Below are 16,412 nucleotides of genomic sequence, written 5' to 3' on the forward strand. Positions count from 1 at the left end.
CGACTAAATCTCACATCAGTATATATCAAACTAAGATAGTGTTTTTGAATGTATCATGATTTAACCCAATAAACAATATAAGACATCAAATTAATGTATCATTCAATTTCAGTATAAGATATCAAACGCAATACATATCAGAACAAGCTAATGTATCATATTCATTAAATAATAAATAATTTCAGTAATGTATCATATACATCAAATTATATAACGTTTGTTGTATCATATATGTTAATTGGTTACTGTATCATTTACATTATAAAACATACACAACCTATATGTTAGCAATAAGCTATTAAACGTGTATCATATATATATATATATATATATTATGATACATACTTAAACAATTAAGTTTGCAAATAATTTATTTAACACAATAATTATAAATCATGTATCATATATATATATATATATATATATATATATATATATATATATATATATATATATATTATGTTGCACTTATAATATTAATTATAAATAATGAATCATATACGTTAAAGTTTCAAAAATCTATTTGTTAGTAATATGTTATTATATCTGATTACTTATAAGATACATAATAACAATACAACATGTATCAGATACAATATATGATATATACTGCACTTTTTCTTATATAATGCAAAACATTGTCTCCAATTTAACTTTTTATAGGCAATGTATGTTGATCGATAAAGTATCAAAACAGACTAAAACATGAGTGAAATTGTCAAAAAATTAAAAAAAATAAAACATTGTCTATACATAGATACTTAATTACTACACTATGTGAACCAAATCTTCTTCTAGTGGTGGTGTGACTACACTCTTAGGTTTTGGTGGATCATCATTCTCACTAACGTATGCACCCTTAGCCTTCTCGCTGCCATAACTCCACAACAATGCTTCATATCTTTTGCATAGGTATTCAGGAAGAAAATCAACATATGATGGTTCGATTTGGTCTCTCAGATACTCCGCAAATGTAGCAACATATTACCCACAGTCTCTACAAAAATGCAGAATATCAGGTATAAACTTAAATCATACATGATTCAAAAACAATAAAAGCACAATACTTACAGGCTATCACTCTTTTGTTGCATAATGTCTTGGGCAAATTCAACCATGAAAGGAACATGTGCCTCCAAAAGTGAGCCAAAATTATTGTCTTTGTACGCATCACAATCAACAAAGTTTGTTCGCTCAGTTTTTTCAAAGAATCCATTGTCCATGAGGTAAGAAGGAAGCATTATAGACAACATTTTTATCTCGTGCGAAATTAATCTTTTCCTTGAGCCTAATGAAGAGTCATACACCCTTATCACCCTATTTTTCAATTCATCAACATCCAGCACCCAATGAAATTTTCCACCGCAATTAACCAGGATGTAAACACCGTCTACAAGATGCCATGGTAAAGCAGCTGGGATTTCAAAACCTTTGATGATGTTAGTGATTGACCTCTCATATACAGATACAGCTGAGGCGCGATCAATGTGTTCTTGGGTACTAATAAGAAAATCATCATTAGCCAGGTTACACCTTTCATATGTATTTTTGATGTGTGAGATGAACAAGCAGTTGGCTGTTGTGTATCTGTATTGATTCGTGCTGCAGAGTTTTGATTTTTTACGGAGGTAGTATAAAACAACATCGATATGCTATAAAAAAACATGATAAACGAAATTAGAAACTTGTAAAAAAGGTCTATGATAGGATTGATACATTAAATGATAATCTAAGCAAATACTAATTTGATACTTTATTTGAGTGTATCCGGATTGATTTTTTGTATCATGTTGTTCTATACCAAAGTATCTGATACATGCTTAAATTGTTTCATTAAGAACTTTACCTGATCAATCTAACATTTGTTTGGATGTGACATGGCATAGAACCAGTTCTTGTTAATTGGAAATGCAACAACAAAATCCATCATCTCAAATTCAAAAGAAGAGGCTTTTGATCTGTATTTATCCTCCGATGGTTTCCTGTGATAATATTTGTATTATCAATTGGTTACATCAAAATAAGTTAATCCAAACATTTACAAAATATATGTTTAAAACTTACTTATTGGCATGATTTTTGAGAAGCCCCTTGGTTAACCACTGCATATACTCATCAATTAGTTTAGACGAAGGTTGATATGTAATCCCACATCCTTCAAATGAGAAATACATACGAACATCGTCATCTAATTTCTGTTTTCCCTTCTCACTTGACCCAAAAGAAGTCACGTATGGAGATTGAATAATTCTTGAAGGCATCCTGTTTCTAGGCGCATGAGTCTTTGAATGACTTCTAACAACAATCTTGGTGGTTGGAATATCAGTGGGTAATTGACTATCAGACAACAAATCATGACTGCCAGTTAAATCCTGTGGATTGTAAACACACAATGGTTTAGCATGAATAGGAACTTTTCCTAGATCGGACACAAGGGCATCTATTGCTGCTTGAGTTGAGGGCGATATTGTTGTTGATGTGGAAGAATCCTGTATAATATGACATTATAATTTTTTTATTATCACTGCATATAATGAATAATAGTGTCATGATGCATAATTGATTAATTTACCGATGTATCAACTGTTATTTTATAGGGCACAAAATGACGAATGTTGTGTTGAACTGTGTCAGCACCATCTTCATCCATGTTTACTTCATTTAAATCTTGTGGGGCTTGATGTGCTTCATCATCCTAAATTAAGCATGTTGTATGTATCAGTTATCCCCAGTAAAAATTATGTATCATATATATAAAAAAAGAGAGGATAATGTATCAAAGAAAATTTTAATGTTTAAAGTTTTTGATCATACTGATACCTTCTTAGGATCATTTAATTCAGTATCAACATGAGTACTTTCATATGTAGGCTAGAGCTCTAAAACATGCCTCATTTGTTGTTGGTTACTGATAGTATGATCAATCTATATTTGAATTTTTAATAATAAAAAAAGTGTTAACATAATTGTTACTGATACATCATTTAACATAAGTGATGAATATAAAGTTGAAATATATAACTGATTAATGAGATAGAAGATTCGGTGAATCACCTTAACTATATATATGATCTATATGTGCTGATACATATGATTTTGATTCTTAATACATACTTAATGTATGAGGTAAAACGACAATTACAAACAATGTATTAGATACATACCGCTGCTTTGACATTAACTTGATGTCCACCCTCATTAACAGATACACCAACCTCAAAATCAGCTACACCAACTGCATCATCAAGATCAGTCGGTATATGTGAAGATGGTTGTTTATTGCTTGATTGAGGATCAACTTTGTTGTTTTCCTTGTGTCGAGATAACATCAATTGCGAGTGATTTTCCTTTATCAAGATTACAAGTTCCTCAAATTTCTTGTCAACCTATCAAAAAATTATTTAAAAAATAACTACAATTAGAGTCAATATAAAGAAAAAATTATAAAATCGAAACAATTACTTACGTAATTCTTCAAATGATCTTTCAGTTCTTCAATATCTGGAATTACATAGTTGACTTTTTGAGCATCTGCAGAATCGTGTACATTAGCAGCCGGTGTCGGAGGATCATCCGGAATTAAAAATGGCTGATTTAATAACACATTGGACTGATCTGGCTGACTGGGTTCTGACACCTTTGTTTTAGCTGTATCCATTTCTTTCTTCTTTTTGGTGGTGGTGGAGATGATGTATCAGACACTCTAGATGATCTCCTTAACAACTGTTCGGGAGGACTTGTGGAGAAATCATTGAAATCAGCAATGTCATTCGGTTGAACTATCTTGGGATTGACATATGTTGTGGTGGGTGAAGAAGGAGGATCATGTTCATCTTCAGGTAAATCAAAAGCTGCAAGTTCCTCCGGTGTTGGCACAATGTTTGAACATGCATTCTGGAAAAATAATTTTTTTGAATATTAAGAGATAAAATTATGTATCCTAACACAGGAAAAAATGATTTTAAAAAGACAAACTTGCAACATTACAACTATATACTTAATTATGTATGAAATGTAATATAAAATGGGATTCAATGTTACCTCTTGAAAAATGCTAGTCATAAGCATTTCAAACTTTGGCATTAAAGCCACAACCCTCCAATTGCAAATTCTAGGGATGACATTCCGTTCTTTGACAACAATTTCAGGATTTAATTGGGATGCAAATTCATATGTCCATACGTTAAGTGCATAAGGCATTCCATATAACTGATACAACTGTTTGCTAAGATTGAAATCCTGTCGGAGTGAATCCATGAGTTTTGTGAATGCAATCTGTCCCCAATGATATACTTGATATCTACCATCTTTAACCATTAAGAATTCATTAACATATATGGAAGAATCACCAGTTTGAGCCAAAATGAATGTATGGAAAAAGTACATGATAGCCATCTGGAGTGCATCCTGATTATTCTCCCAGTTGCCCATCAAAAATCGTTGGACTAGATGATTCTTGCTTACACTTTTAACTGCACCAGGGAAATATTTTTGAAATAGCCTACATGGAGTTGATTCTGGGTATTCAAAGTCTTTGGTATTGCCTTTACATTTAAGACCAGTTATTATTGCAAATTCTTTGATACCAAATTTCAAGATACCCATGTTTGCATGCCTAATATGCAACACCTTTGAGTTGTCTTGTTCCAATTCTAACAACAACAAACATTTACTGATTTGGCCTTGAAAATTACATTTAGGAATGACTAAATAGGGTCAAAAAATTGTAGCTCTAAACAGTTCAATTACATCATTCCCTATAGACTTCTGGAACTCCTCCAAAAAATTTGTGTTAAAAGGGACACCAAACCTTATGGCATGTGTTGGTACCTTTTTTATAACATATTTGATTGACTGCAAAATGAAAAAGAAAATTATACTAAATAAAACACACCTGCATTGCCTAGTAATGATACATAATAAAAACAAATTGATACATAGTAAAATATATGTTACCAAACTTTAAAAGAATCGTATTATAAAAGTTGATACATTATACAGAAGGATTCCCTGTATGATATATTATTAATGGTACTTTTTTTATAACATATTTGATTGACTGCAAAATTAGCACATACTATTTATAATGATATATTATGATACATAAATAAAAACACTAAATCACACTACGCAACAAGTAATGATACATAATAAAAACAAGTTGATACATATAAAAACACATGTTACCAGACTTCAACAGAGTCGTATTATAAAATTTGATACATTATATAGAAGGATGCCCCGACTGATAAATCAACGACTTTTTTGTTAAATTTGACAAATCTCTTTTCATATTGGGGTTTGTCATGTATCATTTTTTTCGATACACATATAAAACAAAGGTTTTATAATTTTTGACTAAATCTCACATCAGTATATATCAAACTAAGATAGTGTTTTTGAATGTATCATGATTTAACCCAATAAACAATATAAGACATCAAATTAATGTATCATTCAATTTCAGTATAAGATATCAAACGCAATACATATCAGAACAAGCTAATGTATCATATTCATTAAATAATAAATAATTTCAGTAATGTATCATATATATCAAATTATATAACGTTTGTTGTATCATATATGTTAATTGGTTACTGTATCATTTACATTAAAACATACACAACCTATATGTTAGCAATAAGCTATTAAACGTGTATCATATACTATATATATATATATATATTATGATACATACTTAAACAATTAAGTTTGCAAACAATTTATTTAACACAATAATTATAAATCATGTATCATATACTATATATATATATATATATTATGTTGCACTTATAATATTAATTATAAATAATGAATCATATACGTTAAAGTTTCAAAAATCTATTTGTTAGTAATATGTTATTATATCTGATTACTTATAAGATACATAATAACAATACAACATGTATCAGATACAATATATGATATATACTGCACTTTTTCTTATATAATGCAAAACATTGTCTCCAATTTAACTTTTTATAGGCAATGTATGTTGATCGATAAAGTATCAAAACAGACTAAAACATGAGTGAAATTGTCAAAAAATTAAAAAAAATAAAACATTGTCTATACATAGATACTTAATTACTACACTATGTGAACCAAATCTTCTTCTAGTGGTGGTGTGACTACACTCTTAGGTTTTGGTGGATCATCATTCTCACTAACGTATGCACCCTTAGCCTTCTCGCTGCCATAACTCCACAACAATGCTTCATATCTTTTGCGTAGGTATTCAGGAAGAAAATCAACATATGATGGTTCGATTTGGTCGCTCAGATACTCCGCAAATGTAGCAACATATTACCCACAGTCTCTACAAAAATGCAGAATATCAGGTATAAACTTAAATCATACATGATTCAAAAACAATAAAAGCACAATACTTACAGGCTATCACTCTTTTGTTGCATAATGTCTTGGGCAAATTCAACCATGAAAGGAACATGTGCCTTCAAAAGTGAAACAAAATTATTGTCTTTGTACGCATCACAATCAACAAAGTTTGTTCGCTCAGTTTTTTCAAAGAATCCATTGTCCATGAGGATGCCCCGTCTGATACATCAACGACTTTTTTGTTAAATTTGACAAATCTCTTTTCATATTGGGGTTTGTCATGTATCATTTTTTTCGATACACATATAAAACAAAGGTTTTATAATTTTTGACTAAATCTCAAATCAGTATATATCAAACTAAAATAGTGTTTTTGAATGTATCATGATTTAACCCAATAAACAATATAAGACATCAAATTAATGTATCATTCAATTTCAGTATAAGATATCAAACGCAATACAAATAACAAACAAGTTTAATAAAGATTAAAACCACATACTCTAGGCAATGCAGGTCTGGAAATAGCGAGTGCTGCTTTTCTTCCCCTTTTTTGGGGGGTTTTTGCAACCTTTGGTTTAGACGATTTTGGCACATCTTTGGTCGACTGATTCATCAAATTTAATGGGTGATGCAAACTTTTTGATCTAATTTCTGCCCAATTTTCATCATCAGAGTCGTATATTGTTCGATTAGTATTAGAAAGATTTGATGTAGGATCAGGATCCATATGTATCAAGAAGAAAAAATCAAAACAAAATAAAAATTGAAGGAAGAAGATGAACGCTACAATGGCAGACTTTGGGAGAGAAGACAGAGAAGACGAAGTTTTGAAAATGGTTGGATTAAGAAAGAAAATTTTTGAAAATCAATTTGGGATAATGATCTGTAACTGAAAAGATATTGGAGTGAATTTATGGAGAAAAAAAAGGAGTGACATAGGGAGTGGTGAAACGTGGGAGGTAAAAAATAATGATGTATCTGGCAGATTTGATATTTAAGTGAAATAAGGGATTTAAGTAATTTTTTTAAAAAGAAGGGAAAAATAGTTAATAAGGAACTTAAAGTTGTGTATTTAAGTTATTTTTCCATTTATATTTTGCAAGTATTCCGAATACAACATATCTAGTGTAATTCACAAGTAAGGTCTGAAAAGGGTGTAGTGTAAACAACTTTACCTTTACCGTAAGAAAATAGATATGTTGTTTTTTATCAAGTAAAATATATCAAAAAGTTAAGTATTTAAAACAACTACAATAATAAAGAATTTGTGCCAAAAATAATAAAACGTATCTTATGTCACAAACGTCTAATATAGAGAGAAGTATCAAAAACACCCCTAAACTTGACCTGAATTATTAGTTTCATTTCCAAACTATTGACAACCTTAAAAACACCTCGTTATTTGACTAACTGAATTAAATACACCCTCGATCTTGCAACATGAGTGAAATACACCCCTAAATTCTTGTCAAGTTTAGGGTTTTTTTGTAACATATAGCAATTTGAAATAGTTAGGAAGAAGCTAAGAACTGGAAATAGTCATTTTAGGAAATAATGAAAATCTGGAAATTTGTCTAAAGTTAGGAAAAATTGAGTTTTAGCCAACTTCAAACGGTCATAATTTCTAGCTCAGGATGAGTTAGAGGTGCTTCCAGATATGGTAGGAAATATCTTGGAATGATCTTTCCAAAGCCGCTGAGTTTGCGCAATTCTGAGTTTGTATGAGTGAGTTATACCCTTTGGAAGTTGCGATGTTGAAATTAGGAAAGTCCAAAGGGTAGTTTGGTCTTTTCCTTACCCAACTTATTTAATTCATTTTTAGGAGTTTAATTGGGGTAAAGTCAGATTTCAGTCAGTTTTAGAAAGGTGAATTTCACGCTAGGGCTTGGAGAAAGGAGAAGAACATCCAAGATTCGTTTAAGATTCGTCGAGAATAGCTTGTGGCTTTCGTCGGGGGTGATCCCTACAAGGTATGTGAGATCACATAGCATTGGGTTAGTTCACCCACGCCCCAATCATGATTCAATTTCAGTGAAATTATTAGATTTGAAAGTAAATCCTTGAGTTCTTGATAAATTTTCGTTTGAATTCTTGTGGGTTATGTTAATTGGAGTTTCTTGAGATTGATTCACGTTTTGAGGTTTGATTTTGAGTAGAATCTGATGTACTTTGAACATATAATCAATTCTAAGTTTTTAGGGAAAGAACCCATGGAGTTTAGAGGGTTTAGAGCTGGAAATTGAAGAAGAAATTTCGTCGGTCAAAATTTGGCACTGCCTTCGCGTCGCGGAGCCATTCCCCAGATCTGGGAAAAATTATTTCACGTCGCGGAGCAATCACGGAGCATTCTGCGTCAAAAGTCATTTTAGAAACTAAAATTTAAATGTCTCTCCGCATCGTGGACCCACCCTCAAATATTAATTTTTGGTTTTTTCTCATGTTTGGCTATCTAAAATCATTCCTAAACATCTTGAGATCTTTCCAATCACAAATCAAAATCCTTGAATCCATAATTCAATACAAGGACCAGTTAAGAGTCAAGTCAAGAGTAGTTAAGATCAAAGTCGAGAGAAGTTCTTATAGTTTTACAAAAGTCTTTTCCAAATGTTTTAACTTTGTTTTAAGACTTAAAGTTCAAGTTGAGTAAAGAGTAAAGTTTGAAGTCCATTTCTTCAAAAGTATATGGGGACTATGTATTCCCAAAGGGTTTAAAATGTTTTCACATTTAGACAAGAAAGGAAACCTCAGTTTCCAAAGGGCATTCATGCTAGTTTTCAGAAAAGAGTAATCGTTTTTTAAATAAAGCAAGAGAGGAAACTTTGATTTCCAAGATAGCCTTTGAGCTAAGTTTTTGAGCACTAATCTCAAATCACAGAAGAAGTATGTTTTTAAACCTAAAGAGCTAGTATCATATTTTGGAAGTAGTATTGAGCACCGATATGGGGGAGCGTTCAGAGAACCCACATCCCCCATAAACCATGTAGCCATCATGGGTAGAAAAGGGTCATACTTTTTAGATGAACCCTTAGTGCTTTTTAGCATAGACTAGTGGATCCACTTAGTAGTTCAGATCATATACCATTGGCAAGGTATAGGATGCCTTGGCAGTGTGAGGTAAAATGTTGTATCATCACTATAGCTCTTAAGTGATGGTTGTCGGTTAGAAAAACTCCACAGAAGTTAATTGTATTCTTATATACACAGTTATTTGTATTTTTACATACATTTTAGAGTTTTAGTGTATCTTTGCATACACATAGAGTTGACATCATATTTTAAATAACTTTTCTTTATGTTACACTTGTTTTAAACTGTTTTATATTGAAATGAGTTTAGTTATGTTGAGTTGAGTTGAGCCAGGTAAGTTCTTCAGTTTCCGTTCAATTTTTTTTCAAGCTTAAGTTGTGTTAAGCATTCCAACTCACATACTCGTACATTCAATGTACTGATGCCAGTTGACCTGCATCTTATTATGATGCAGACGCAGGTAACTAGGATCGACATCCAGTGCATCGTTGATCCAGTGAGCAGTTTAAAGTCTGTTGGTGAGCCTCTTTGCATTCCGGAGGACTCCTTTTATTTCGCTTTTAGTATTTCATTGTTAGGATGATTGGGGGTGTTGTCCCAACATCCCTCTTTGTTTTAGAGGCTTCATAGACAGTTAGTATTTCTGTTGTCTTTACATTATCATTTCTTATGTTAAGACTTGGGTTGCCATTTTTGGCCAAGTTGAATGTTAACATTTAAACATTCTTAGTTATTTCATTATTCAGTTGAGTTAAATGCATTTGATCATTGTAATAATGCTTAGAGTCTTCCGCTGAGTAAGTAAGCCAGACCAAGGGTTCGCTTGGGGCCAACAATGGTTTTCGAGTGCCAGCTACGTCCAGGGTATAGGCTCGGGGAGTGACAGTTTTCAACTCTTCTCTCAACTTTTTATTAAAAGCTCTATACTCCTACAATAGTTTGAGACTACCTGTTATGTCATGTGGCAGATTGAGGTGTGTATCACACTTGTATCTAAGTTTAGTTAATCATGTAGGGGGAGGGGTGTTTTTAAGTCTGTTAATGGTTCGAGGTTGAAACTAATAATTTGCGTCAAGCTCAAAGGTGTTTTCAATGTTTCTCTCTAATACTCCATTTGTCCCTAATTACTTGTTCACTTTTGAATTGACACACCTATTAAGAAAACAATTATTGACATAGTGAGTTTACCGTTGTTGACACCTAATTTTGACCCTCCACGATAAGAATTAATTTGCGAGCTTCCTTAATTCCAAACGATTTGAAATAACTAATTTTATAAAAAATTCAAAATATGTTTCAAGATATTTTAAGAATTTTATTCACTTTTATAATATTTTAAATAATAAATATGTTTTATATTTTGCTTATGTAACTAATATATTTTATAAATACTTGAAAACTATCTTAAAAAAGAAGAAGAAAAGATTTCATTATTATTATTATTATTATTATTTTAACGTTAAACACTTTATTAATATAATTTAGTTTGAATTATAGCTATGTTGTTGAATTAGTTATTTTTATTAAGTTAATTATTTTATTCCGTTAAGATTAAGAAGCTAGTTAATTAATTATATTAATTCGTCTTATTTAATTACTAGCCGAATCAACTAAAATAATTCAATTTGGCTAGATTGTTAATTCATCTACCTAACCCTTTATTGCAATTCTAGCCATTTATTCCCTCACCCTAACTCAAATTTGAGACCAATTTTGGCCCAATTTCCAATCTTCCCATTCCAACCCATCCTTAGCCCAAAAGCTGGCCCAATTCTATACCAAAGAAACCCATTTCAACAATACACATACAACAGCAACGTGACCCTACCCCTATGCCATTTGTTCTTCTTCTCCAGAAGCTCAACGAAGAGCCATTCCAGACGCGACAAAACCAAAATCCAGCGATTCCAATGTCCTGCAGCCTGCCAGCAACGTGTCTCAGTCCTTGTAGCCACAAGATGAAGACACGTCGATGCTCAAGGACAAAGGAGTTGGTCTTAGCCGTTTATCCCCTTTTTCCACTTTCGGAATGGGGCGAATTCCTCAGAAAAAGTGGTCTCTCCAAAATTGTGAAAGACTTTTGAATTTGAAATTCAAATAAGGCCTTTTTTTTTATTCGATTTCGTCCTTTTTCCCCCTTTTTTTTTCTCAACCTAATTTCCCTTATATATAATTGTATCTATTCACTGTTGAATGGGGGAATTTTTTTATAAAAAAAGGACAGAGTTGGAAAAGAAAAGGGAATACAGAGAGTTGGTTTTTCTTTGCATAAAATTATACATTTAAGGATTTTCGAACTGCTCTTGAATCGGAAGGAAAGAAACAAAAAGAAAAAATAAAAAAATCTTTTACTCGAAGTTGGTTTGAATTTTTTGGGTTGGTTGTTTGGAATCGAAGGTCGAATTTAAGGTTGTGTGGAAGAAGTTGCTGATCCTCTACTCGCTTGTCTTCGGTTTGCTGCCCGTAACAAGGTAAACAACACACGACCCCTTGGTTTGTTTCGGGTTTATTGTATTGGTTCACAGCGTTGCTCTCTGTTGATCCTATATAATTTGTTTGGACCTTAGTCACTCTCCTCATCTTAATTTTTCTGAAATTTAGAAATATGAGTTTGATTTTTTTAGACGATCTAAGGCTTACTTTGAAGTTATTTTGTTGCTCTTAGTCAAAAAGAAAAATGTGTTTTCTTGGCATTTTCGACTGTAGCTATTATACCGAATCAAAATCTTAGTCTACTAGGCGTGGATAACATTTATACATTTTGGGTCTTTAGTTGTTAAATTGATTTTCATTGCTGAGTTATGTATATTAAGGTGCCAAAAGAATTACTCTATTGTTCTTTGCATATTCCTTGGTCTAATTAGAATTTTTTTTTATTTACTTTTATTTTTTCTTTTTCTTTTTGTTCACATCACTGAAGCTTAGTAATGCTTTGTTTATCTTGTGGTATGAATATCTCTCTTTCAAGATATGACCTTGATTTCTCGTGCTTCCGAAATTTCCATCTCTATAGGTTTAGTTTAGATGTGTTGCCTTAGTAATATGCATGTTGTCTCATTGTTTGGGGTCGGAAGCTACAAAAAAAAAAAAAGAAAAAAAAAGGGGGAAAGTTAGATTAATTAGCATTAACTTGGAAGCATGAGGGATATTATATGATTAATGAATAGATGTTAAAATACATTGTCACTACGCCATCAGTGTGCTTGTTTCCATTATCGATTAACTTAAATTTATTTGCGGGTTTATTATTATGAACATGAACGTTAATCATTCTTTCTTTTCCTTTGTTTCATATGATTTCGAGTGAGTTCATCGAACTCCATCACCTTCCTCTTTTCATTCCGAGTGGGCCATGGAGGCCCAATCGCATCTTCCTCGAGTCGGCTCTGCATTATATTTCCCCTCTTTTGAAAAAGACTGATGAACAGGTTTTGGAAAGCATAATAGCAGCTAAAATCAGGCTGTATACAGCCGTATACACTGATATACATGGCCAAAACACCGATGTACAGGTTCAAAAAATTAATACAGGTGCTCGAGGAGCTGAATTAGGACGTATACATCGAACATACAGTCCAATATTCATAAAAACGTGCCTGAATACGACCCATATACCACAATATACATTTGCTGGATACACAGGTGTTTGGGAGCGAAAATGGGCTGGAGGAGGCCCTAAATGCAACAATGGGCCCAATTTCTTCTCTCCTTCTCTTTATCATTTGATTGCAATATTTTTCTTATTGTTTTAACTCTAATTTTAAATTTGTTAATTAACTTAATTAAAGCCCCAAAAGATAAACTATATTCTTTATGTTAGTACATTTTAACAAAATTTCATTTTCTTAATCTTCGATTAATTTAAAATAGTTTCTATGCTTTAATTGATTAAGTGGGTCTAAATTATTATTTTTGAGAGATTCAAATAAAATTCTACTTAATGTAAATTTGCCAAAATTCTAGTTACTCGCAAATTAATTGGGATATCTCAATTGAGATTCGATTTTCTTAAAAAATAAATAAAAAAAAATTTTTAAATTGTTCTTTTCAACTATTTTCTTAAAGTTGATCAAATATTGTAAATTATCATTTTCCATTCTAAATCATTTTCTCAAAATTAGTCAAAAATCATTTTAAGTCAAATTGCCGGTCAACCGCAAGTTGGCGGACATTTCGAGGGCCTAATACCTTCTCGGAATGTACATTTGAACTCGAACCCGTTTTCAATTGATTTTGTCTGTTTAAATCTTTTGAAAACCTTATAGTTTTTTCTTGATTTTTACTAAAAAATTAAGTGGCGACTCTGTCCTTTTAGAAATTTGATTTCTCTTAAACTATAAGTTTAATCGATTTTTCGAAAACTAAGTCATTTTTCCTTTTACATATCTTTTTAAATCAAACAGAAATGGCGACTCTGTTGGGGACTTAATTAAGTTCTAACCATCAGATTTGACTTATGTAATTAATTGTTATTGACTGTTGAATTGTTTATTTGTGCTTAAAGTGCTTAAACTGCTATAACTGTCATTGCATTTAATGACATCTTCCTATTATATGTATAGTATATTAAGGACGGTTTCTGCATAATCGCAGCCGGAATTTTTATAATCAACCCTTTTTCGAAAAGATCGGCAATTTATTGGTACGTCACGCGTCCATTGGTTGTCGTTAATTTCAGCCTAAGTTGTCCACTTGGGTTCCCGATCTTTCAAAGCCGTTCTTAGTCAACTAGCGTAGAGCGAAATCAAATCTCAATTTTTAGCGCATTTTGAACTAGGTCAACCCAACACCCAAGGCGTGTTGGGCCCATTAGATGCCCACCTTGTGTCTATTTGATCCATTTTGGTCAATAAAAGACAATTATGCTTATTTGTTTAAATTTGAAGGATATATACGTTATTTGAAAAATCATTATCCTCTAGGGTAAGAGGTAGATTATAGCTTATTCTAGCCGAAGGAATAGCTTCACAAGCTACTAGTCCATCTAAAGGAGTCGACACTCGAAGATGACAAGAAGTTCAAGAACGAAGGTCCTTCCATTGAAGTATAGTTTAAGATTGTACCCCTGCGCGGGACTGATTATTTTGTGATATTATTTTCCCTACTATGTATCCCCATTCAGTTTATTTACAAAGCATGTATAAATTTAAGTTTTGGGGGCAATGAAATATTTCAAATGACGTATACATCCCTCAAATCATTAGGCCTACTCTTGGCACAAAAGGGTCACATATCTGTTTAAAATACACAATAATTGTTTATGTGTTATAACTGTTTGTGTAATTATGTTGCTTTATTCAAAGTTATTCTAGCCCACTCCTCTTCAAATTATTTTCCAGAACCCTTTAAGCACAAATATCAAGTCACTATCAAACTGCGTCCAAATACTCTTCGAGTCTTTAGTTTCACAATAAAATTCGAACTTCATTTTTCAAATCTTACTTTCTCATCAAGAAAAAAAAAAGAAAAAAGGTTGACCCTTTATCTCAAATCGGATGAGATCAAAGTTGGTCGAATTACGTAGGATCTGAATTTTCCCTCGTGAGATACGTAGGCAACCTTCTAAGGTTCGGTCCCCATTTTTGAGAAATTTTATATTTTTAAACTCTTACACAGAAATCAGAGTTACATCTCAGTCAAAAATCAGAAATATGACAATAAAATATACAATCAACTTTGTCTCAACTCAAGTTGACATTTCTGATTCATTAAGCTCAAAGTCAAATAGACAAATTCATGTCTATTAAGTTTTTTCTATATCCGTGGGCTAGTCTATCTTCAAGTGGAGCAACGCTTATGTGCTTGTGGTCATATGTGTGATATTTTGTATTTTTTTTATCATCTACATAGACTAACACGTTTATTTTTTGATTTATTTTTCTTTGACAGGTAGTTAGAACTGGTCTGTGTTGATAAGTTGGCTGAACACCCATATTTTACAAGATCTAAGGCTCCTAAAGATTCCTTCCCCGATCAAAGTTTGCAAAAAGGAAAGACAATAATGGGTGATAACAATGACGAGATTAGCTTGACTGATGTTGTCGTGGCTCAGCCCGCCGCCACTGATCAAAATGAATTAATTATGCAGTTGATGCAACAGATCACCGAGATGAGGGTCGAAATACAGAGAATGCAAGAATTTCTTAATTCGGTTTTTGCTTTTAATACTCCAGGAGATGGGAGACCTCCATTCTACTTTCCTCCTTTGAACGCGGAACAGGCTCAGAACCCTCCCTCCAATCCCGCTCAGAATCCCTCAACCATCGACCAAACCACCCTAAATCCCCACCGGGCCTCCGTTTCTTACCAAGCACCACCTCCTCCCCAAGGTACCAATCCCCAAACCTTCCCTTCTCATCAAAATACCAACCCGCAAGCTGGCCCTCCCCCTCAAAATCAAAATGTCAACAATCCACAAGCATTCCCCCATCACCATAATCAATATACCAACCCCCAGACTTCCCCCCCAAAATTACCAAGTCACTCAAAATACCCAGAGTCCCTCCATTGCTCCGCCATTGCCTCAAAAGACTACTTTTCAAATCCCAAATCCAAATGAACCCTATGCCAACTGTTCCGAGCTTGATCACTATGAGGAATAAGAGAGAGAGTGGAGGTCAAAGGAAGAGGCAGCCAAACTGAATATGAAAGAAGATATCAGGAAAGCCATGAAGGAGTTGCACTATATTCCTGAAGTCGATGGGTTGAGTTATGAGGATTTATGCATCCATCCGAATCTGGACCTCCCGGAAGGGTTTAAAGTGCCAAAATTTGACACTTTCGGAGGGACAGGGAATCCCTTGGCGCACCTGAGGGCCTATTGTGACCAGCTCGTGGGAGTTGGAAAGAATGAAGCTTTTTTAATGCGGCTTTTTAGTCGAAGTTTGAACGGAGAAGCGTTAGAATGGTTTACCTCCCATGAGACAAAACAATGGTCTAGCTGGAATGCACTAGCTAAAGATTTCGTCGAACGGTTCGCCTACAATGTGGAGATCGTTCCTGATCGCTATTCTTTGGAGAGAATTAAAAAGAAATCCACT

General features: G+C 32.9%; 2 pseudogenes; both read right to left on the minus strand.

The window, feature by feature from the left end:
- Nucleotides 1–768: 768 nt before the first annotated feature.
- On the minus strand, nucleotides 769–4,734 carry LOC125826103 (uncharacterized; annotated as a pseudogene).
- A 1,359-nt stretch (nucleotides 4,735–6,093) lies between these two features.
- Nucleotides 6,094–12,863, minus strand: LOC125826113 (uncharacterized; annotated as a pseudogene).
- Between the last annotated feature and the right edge of the window lie 3,549 nt (nucleotides 12,864–16,412).

The sequence above is a fragment of the Solanum verrucosum genome, unplaced genomic scaffold, assembly GCF_900185275.1.
Source record: "Solanum verrucosum unplaced genomic scaffold, falcon-dt-bn FXZP01000125.1, whole genome shotgun sequence".
Classification (NCBI taxonomy): domain Eukaryota; kingdom Viridiplantae; phylum Streptophyta; class Magnoliopsida; order Solanales; family Solanaceae; genus Solanum; species Solanum verrucosum.